The 8,844-nt window shown below is 34.7% G+C and overlaps 1 pseudogene; it reads left to right on the top strand.

Annotated features, from left to right (window-relative positions):
- Window positions 1-7,986: 7,986 nt before the first annotated feature.
- On the top strand, window positions 7,987-8,570 carry LOC111528899 (annotated as a pseudogene).
- The last annotated feature ends 274 nt before the right edge of the window (window positions 8,571-8,844 follow it).

Here is an 8,844-nt window from a genome sequence, read left to right as displayed (position 1 = left end):
GCTACCACTTACTTTCTTCACAGAATTAGAAAAGAACTACTTTAAATTTAATATGGAACCAAAAAAGAACCCACATAGCCAAGACAATCCTAGGCAAAAAAAAACAAAAACAAACAAACAGACAAAAAACAAAGCTGGAGGCATCACCATACCTGACTTCAAACTATACTACAGGGCTATAGTAACTAAAACAGCATGGTACTGGTACCAAAACAAAAATATAGACCAGTGGAACAAAACAGAGGCCTCAGAAATAATGCCACACATCAACAACCATCTAATCTTTGACAAACCTGACAATAACAAGCACAGGGAAAAGGATTCCTTATTTAATTAATGCTGTTTGGAAAACTGGGTAACCATATGAAGAAAACTGTAATTGGACCCCTTTCTTATACCTTATACAAAAATTAACTCAAGATGGATTAAAGACTTAAACCTAAAACACCAAAAGCAATGGCAACAAAAGCCAAAATTGACCAACAGGATCTAATTAAACTAAAGAGCTTCTGCACAGCAAAAGAAACTATCATCAGAGTGAACAGGCAACCTTAATAATGGGAGAAAATGTTTGCGATCTATCCATCTGAGAAAGGGCTAATATCCAGAATCTACAAGGAACTTAAACAAATTGAAAAAAAATTCAAAAAGTGGGTGAAGGATATGAACAGAGACTTCTCAGAAGAAGACGTTTATGTGGTCAACAAACATATGGAAAAAATCTCATCATCACTGGTCATTAGAGAAATTGCAAATCAAAACCACAATGAGATACCATCTCACACCAGTTAAAATGGCAATCATTAAAATGTCAGAAACAACAGATGCTGGAGAGGATGTGGAAAAACTGGAACACTTTTACACTGTTGGTGGGAGTGTAAATTCGTTCAACCATTATGGAAGACAGTGTGGAAATTCCTCAAGGATCTAGAACCAGAAATTCCATCTGACCCAGCAATCCCATTACTGGGTATATGCCCAAAGAATTATAAATCATTCTACTATAAAGACACATGCACACATATGTTCATTGCAGCACTGTTCACAATAGCAAAGACTTGGAACCAATCCAAATGCCCATCAATGATAAAATGGGATAAAGAAAATGTGTCACATGTATGCCATGGAATACTATGCAGTCATGAAAATGGATGAGTTCCTGTTTTTTTCAGGGACATGGATGAAGCTGGAAACCATCATTCTCAGCAAGCTAACACAGGAACAGAATACCAAGCACTGCATGTTCTCACTCAAAAGTGGGAGTTGAACATGTTCTCACTCAAAAGTGGGGGCACAGGGAGGGGAACATCACACAATGGTGCCTGTCAGGGGGTGCAGGGGTAGGGGAGGGATAGCATTAAGAGAAATATCTAATGTAGATGATGAGTTGATGTGTGCAGCAAACCACTATGGCACGTGCAAACCTATATAACAAATCTGCACGTTCTGCACATATATTCCAGAACTTAAAGTGCAATAATAATAATAATAATAATAAAATCATCACAAAGAAAAAAGAAATAGAGAAGTTACAAATGCATGTGCCTTAAAAGACAGGATAGAAATACCTGTTTTTGAAAATATTGTCTAGCAGAGGATACATAAGAAACATTTATCAATCAAATTTGTGATATCTATGTCTTTATTTGTGGAATGCCTACATTCTTGAATAAATGAGTAAAAACGTAAATGAGGCCTTTAAAAGAGAATAAAGTATCAGGGAGTCTTCAGAGTAAAAACCTTAAAAGATTCATAAAAACTTGTTTTGTCATTGGAAATTTTAAAAGTAAATTTTATATTTTAAAATAGTTGTAGATTTGGAAAACATTTGATCCAGTTCAAGTCTTTTTATATATTGAGGCCCTTTATAGCTTCATTCCTCTGCCTGAAATTTTCTCCTATTTTACCCTTCAGTGACTGTCTCCATTTTATCATATATAACTAATGTAATTTACTGTAAAATGTGCTTAGAACAACATACATTTATCAAACTACAATTCTGGGAGTCAGAAGTCTAACATGGATCTCATTGGACAAAACTTAAAGTATCAGCAAGTTGGTATTTCTTTCTGGAGGCTATTGTAGAGAATCCACTTCCTTTCCTTTTGCAGCATCTAGGGGATATCTGTGTGCCTTGGCATTATGGATATAAAAATGTGCTGTAGATAAATCATGATTGAAGGAGAAGATACAAGAAATATTTAAAAATTTGAAATTCATGAAGTCAAAAAGATTTATTAAACATTATATATTATTATGCAATGTCTGTTTTTATGCCTACATTATTATTCATGAAATATATATCACATTTTATATTTATATCCTGTTTTAATGGATACTAGTCAATATATTTTTATAGAGTTAATCATATTATTTTTAAACTTAAGGAACGCTCTTATTTGTATCATATATTATACTCCCAAGCACAAACAAATTTTATAATAGAAATGGCGGCTTGAGAATATATATGTAAAAAATAAAAGCTACTAAGTTTCTATTGACAATTTAAAGAGGAAACATTTAATGAACAATTAATTCATTACAATATAAGAACATTGTGGAAATCTCTTTAATTTTTATAATCTAAGGCAATTGTGTCAATAAAAATGTATCAACATATTAAATTTGTTATGTCTTAATCTTATTCACCTACATAAGATTGACATTATTTAGATTCCTAGATAAGCACTAAAATAAAGTTTCTCAAAAGTTCTTTAAACTTTTTAAATTGAATTTGCTTTTAAACATTTAATGTCTTCTATAGTACAAAGAATAATATGTGCCTCTAATGTGTATATTTTTTTAGCCCTAATTTATTTTATTTTTACTTGTTCAGTGAGATGTAAATAAAATCCTCACAAATTAATCTCATGTAAGTATTAAAATGGAAAACCAATGTCAATTTGTAATGTTTTTTTTCGTCTTTTACCAAGATCTAAGGAAATATATAAAGTCGATTTGGTTATTGAAGATTCAGCAGAATAGGATTGGAAACTAATTTCTGTGGATTGCAGTATTTTTTTTTTTCATAGCCTTTCCTTCATAATTAAATGTATGTTGGAGAACTTAATTGTGTAGGAAAGGTATAACTTTGGTCAAGACATTCTGAAATTCTATTGTTTAACTTGTCTTGCATTTTTGTATCAAGTTACACAATCTAAATCTCTATTGCACTGACAGTAAGATAAACAACGCCGGCCCAAAACATTGTCTACCTTCTCCTTCAGCTATCAAATGGCCAAAGATAATAAAAATGAACAGAATAGAAAAAGACTGTAGATGAAGGGCCCCTGGACTTTTACTAATAGATAATGCAATTTAGGAAGAAAAGTGATCACTTTTTGGTGAAGTTGAACTTCTTGCAGCAAGTTGGATAAATTGTTTTCATTCCAGGCAGTTTGAGATAATGCAATATTCAGGTCTGAATGGCATAATTACTAAATATGTTCTGAGCTGTCAGGAAATCCCTAGATCAATCACCAAAAGATATGGCTGGATCTACTTCTATTTAATTCCACCTGGGGTAAAAATCACAACAGTAAAAACTACAAAGATTAAAAAATAGCAATAAGTAAAATGAAGGAAGTTAAATAATGAGTACAGGTGCTCAATATCATCTTTTAACTAATGGAAAATTTTACATTTATAAATATAAACTGAAATCATATTGAGATTTACCATCATACAACTCTGATTTACCATCACACATCTCACAGCTGTCATATAAAATCAAGATTAAAAAAGAGTAAATGCTATTTTTGTAACATGAAATATAAATTGACTTTTAAACCAAAGGCATTCATAATATTTGATGAAAATTAATTATTTTTAATTTTTAAAAAGTTTTATAATAGATTATTTTAAAAGTCAGAATAAATAAGAGAAAAGATAGAATCTTTGCCTTACCTAAAATTCTCCCCACATTTCTAACATGTAAGCAGATGAGAAGAAGGTGTAAAGGCATTAGGCATCTCTGGATACAGACATAATATGAAAAAAGAATGTCATGCATTTACTCTAACACTTGATTTATAATAGTTAAACCAGAAAATGTACAGAATACACAAAATGTCATTTTACTACCCAAAGATATTTTCCATATGTGGTAAATGTAAAACAGAAACAAAACAAACAAAAAACCACCATCCATTACAAATGGGAAGCCTAAATACTACATTACGACTTTATTTTATATGCACAACTTTCTCTAATGGTTTAGGAAAGTTTTAGAGGAAAAGATATTATGCTCATAAAGAATCTGTTTCACTTGCTGAGCAGATTCAATCTTCCCCTTACATGGGGCAACCAAGTTTAAATGTTTCGTCAGCAATTCAATCTAATTTAACAAAAACGAAACTCATCATTTTCTTCCCAATAGTCCTGATCCATCTCCACACTTCCTGTTTGGTTTAATGGTATCATCATTCACCAAATCAACAATTTCAAGATCTTAGACCCTTCATTAATTTTCCTTCTCTTTCATCATGTCAGCAAATCCTATTGGTTTTATTTTGACAAAGTATTTAACTTTCTTTTTCTTTCCATTAAAAGAGCAACATCAGGGCCAATGTTAAAACATGTTTGCACTGTCACAGTATTTTTGTACAGACTAACTTCCTTTTAAAAAATCTCTTTTTCTGGTCTACCCTAAGCATTGCTGCCTCAGCAAAATTATAATTCATCTCTAAATATGATTAGGTTTATCAGTTAAATTTGAAATACAGCTGTGTGTGTAAAGAGTCCTGTAATAACATTTAAAAATGAGTTTAGACATTTCTTTTTTGCCTCTAACTGGGATGGTGTGATGACACTTCTGGAAGTTATCCAGGGACTCTGACTCTTTCTATCCTCTTTATTCACTCTCCCAAGCATCACTCAAGATGGCTTGCTACTGTAAATGTGGTACAAGGTAAAAATGGAGGAGGAAGTTAAAGGGTAAGGATAAGTATTGAGCACATCATTTCACAACATATCTCATTAGCTTAATCTCAGTAATGTATAAGCTTACCTAGATTCACAGACAACTGGATACTTAAACCAACTGTAGGCAGTCGTTCCTGCACAGCATTCCTGCCAATTTCTCTATCAGACGTCTTGTTGTTGTTGTTGTTTGTTTGTTTTCGAGATGGCATCTCACCCTGTCACCCAGGCTGGAGGGCAGTAGTGAGATTTCGGCTCACTCCAACCTCCACCTCCTGAGTTCAAGCAATTCTCCTGCCTCAGCCTCCTGAGTAGTTCGGATTACAGGTGTGTGCCACCATACCTAGTTTTTTTTTTTTTTTTTTTTTTTTTTTTTTTGTATTTCTAGTAAAGACAGGGTTTCACCATGTTGGCCAAGCTGGTCTTGAACTTCTGGCCGCAAGTAATCCACCTGCGTTGGCGTTCCCAAGTGCTGGGATTACAAGCATGAGCCACAGCACCTGGCCTCTAACAGACATCTTTCATCATGCTGGTAGGTTTTTCTTACTGCTGAATTGCACTCTGAAGCTCTTCCTTCCCTCCCTTTCTCATTTCCTAAATGTCATACGGAATCCCCAATTGAAGCCTCTCTCAGCATTCTATGATCTCTCTCCACTTTATTCTTCACAGGCTCTTCCCCTCAATATTTTTGCATGAATAATTCCATCTTCCTATCTGCTTCCCAGGAAACTAACTTAAATCAATGATTCTAATAGCATGATAATGAAAGAGAGAATATTAGAGAAACATCGACTCTCTCTGTTATGAGTCACGAGGTCTCAACAGTTTGTAGAACTTACAAAAATGGTTTAAAAAGTAGCTTCAGATGAAAACTAATTGTTAGAGCAGTAGTAGTTTTCATGCCATAAAAAGTTATTATCCCTAAAACTCTATGAATATTGGTATTAAAACTGCATGAATAAACAGCTACACTTCAGGAAGTTATTCATTGTACATGATACAAAATAAGGAAAACTGTTCAAAATAAGTGGGTTGTGATAGCAAATAAGCATCAGTTCAAATGTCAAGTCTGAAACTGACTACATGTAGGACCCCAAGCAAATAACTAAATGTTCCTAAGTCTCCAGTTTTGATCCGTTAACAACAAAGGTGAATATTTATCCTCCTATAAGTTTATAATATAGAATAACAAGAGATAATGAATGTAAAGGCTTAGCAGAATGCCTCACACAGAAGATGCATTTCTATTTCCTTCTCCCCTCTTTCCTTCTCCTCCTTCTTCTTGCTATTGCTATTATATTGTTGTAGCTATTATTACTGATTATTGATATTATTATTATTACTACATGCAGCAGCTTGAGCATTTGTTTTTTTTTTTTTTTTTTTTTTTTTTTGAGAATTCCTCAATCCCTCTGCCACTGCAGGCTGTTCGGTTGAATTCTGTATAACTAGTGTTTTCATCCTGGTAGAACAAAATTATGTCTAATCCTTTGAGAGAAGTTTATGAGAACTTCTAAATATACTTGGAACAACAACAGCTTTATAGAGGTTCCTGAAGTTATGCATTAGGAAGTATAAACAAAATCTAGCAAAATTTGAATTGGCATTTTTCATGTACAACCATCTCTACTGTATTTTATAGATTAGTAATGGTCTTTGACCATTTAAATTACACTTTAGATATCCTATGTGCTATTGCTGTGAATCTGGTTGACACTCCCTTTCTACCTCATCATCAGAATTCTTGAATAAATCAAAAAGAAGACTCAAAAGAACTATTAATCTCATGCCAGGGCCACTGGCAAGGGCTTCACCCTTGGGCCTGTGCCCATGTACCTAAATGAGAACAGGCATTCCTGTTTTCATGCCAAAATATTACATTTTCCAACATCAATCTGGCCACCACACCCCAATCCTGTGCTCACATGAACCTGAGACCTTAAGCAGACACAGACACAAGTGGCTGGATGTCAAGAGGAACATATTGGCAGACACCAGCAGACATCAGCAGATCAGGGATGGTGAAATGATGTGGACGCCAAGGGGGAGTTTGGCTGGTGGTGGTTGGAGAAGAGTCTGGCAACTGGGCATCCTGACTCCAGGGGGAGACTACTTTCCCACTCCCTACCCCTTTCCGGCTCCCCATCCATCTCACTGAGACCCACCTCCACCACTCAATAAAACTTTGACTCAACCTTCGGGCCCACTTGTGATCTGATTCTTCTAGTACTCTGGGCAAAAACTCAGGCTGTCACACTGGCCCCCTGTCCTTGAAATAAGGCAGAAGGTCTATTGAGCTGATTAACACAAGCCATCTGCAGACAGCATAGCTAAAAGTGGGCATCGGTAGTCCTAGATGCTGCCATGGGGCCAGAGCCCAGAAACAGTCTCCATGGCCTCTGCACCTGTCCACCTGCATGCTCTCCATAGGGGTTTGAGCAGTAGGGCACCAAAGAAGCAAGCCACACACCTGTTGTATGCCCTGCAAGGGGAATAAGGGAACTCTACCGTTTCAGTCATTTGCATTTTTCTAATGATTAATGATGTTCAACACCTTTCCAGAAGTCTATTCCCATTTTGACTTTTTTATAGACTCTAGTACTGTAGGGAAAATACTCCTTTATTATTATTTTTACTGATTTTATTAATCAATGATAGTTATTTTCACATTTATGTCTTCTCACTCTGATATAGGTATCATCTGTGATACTGTTTTTATTTTCCTTCTATTTTATTTTGCTTAAGTCATCTGGGCCTGTTATATGGATGATGGACATTATGTATAAAGAACTTAGAGACTTTTGTGATATTATTTCCTCAGACACACTTAGAATATGCATCCATCATTTTAATATAGTCCTAGATTGAGGTTCCAGATTTTATGTGGCTTTTCTGTTTCTGGATGCTTTTATATCTAGGGTGATTCTCTTCTAAATTTTCAACTGAAATCTTGACATTTTACCAGAAAATCTCCTCCTTAAGATTGAAGTAAAGGTTAAAAGTTCTGAGTTGACAGCAAAGCATTATTAAATTTTTTTTTTTTTTTTTTGCTAAGGTGGTGACTCCATGCATCAGCTCATAGCCCAGAGACAAGCATAATAAAGCAAATAAGCAACATGTAAGATGTCAGAAATGCTTGGAATTTGGACACTGGGCTTATGAATGCACCTGAAAAAGAAATTATGTACATAGGCCCTCAAGGACAGTAGAACTAAATAAAACTTTCTAAAAAAAAAAAAAAAAAAAACAGATTATTATCATAATGAAGGAGCTTTCTTCCCCTTCATGTTATTGGCATTGAAGCAACCAATGTAGAAAGAAAGACCAAGAAAAAAAGGTCTAAAAGGGTAATCAGTTCCAGTAGCAGTAGCAGTGACGGTTCAACTAGTGCTTCTTCATTACAGAGTGAAGAAACGTCTACCTCATCCTCGTCAGAGGACAGTGGCACTGATGAAAGCTCTTCTGGTTCCTCATCCTCAGTCTCCTCCATAACCTCCTCCTCCTCCTCTGATTCAGACTCAGATTCCAGCTCTTCCAGTAGCAGCAGCACCAACATAGATAGCAGCTCCAAGGATGAACCAACAAAGAAGAAGAAAAAGAAAGAGTTGCTCCATCCATATTGGACTGATGGACTGAAAACATTAATGTGATTCTCGAAAGAGAATTTAGAATATGTTAAGGCCTACTAGATTAACTGGTGAAAATTTCTAGAATTCAAAAGTTTCTAAATGTTTTACATTTTAAGAGCATAAAAACTATTAATAATGGATTATATAGAGAGACTAACTTATTTGAAGGGTGAATCTTGTTTTTCTTTTTTTATCTTTAAAATATAAAGATATTCTCCCAAGACTAACCCAAGAAGAAGTTGAATCCCTGAATAGACCAATAACAGGCTCTGAAATTGAGTCAAAATTAATAGCC

Source organism: Piliocolobus tephrosceles, chromosome 4 (assembly GCF_002776525.5).
Source record: "Piliocolobus tephrosceles isolate RC106 chromosome 4, ASM277652v3, whole genome shotgun sequence".
NCBI classification, from domain to species: domain Eukaryota; kingdom Metazoa; phylum Chordata; class Mammalia; order Primates; family Cercopithecidae; genus Piliocolobus; species Piliocolobus tephrosceles.
The sequence above is the reverse complement of the archived record's forward strand: the minus strand, read 5'-3'. Positions and strand labels throughout refer to the sequence as shown.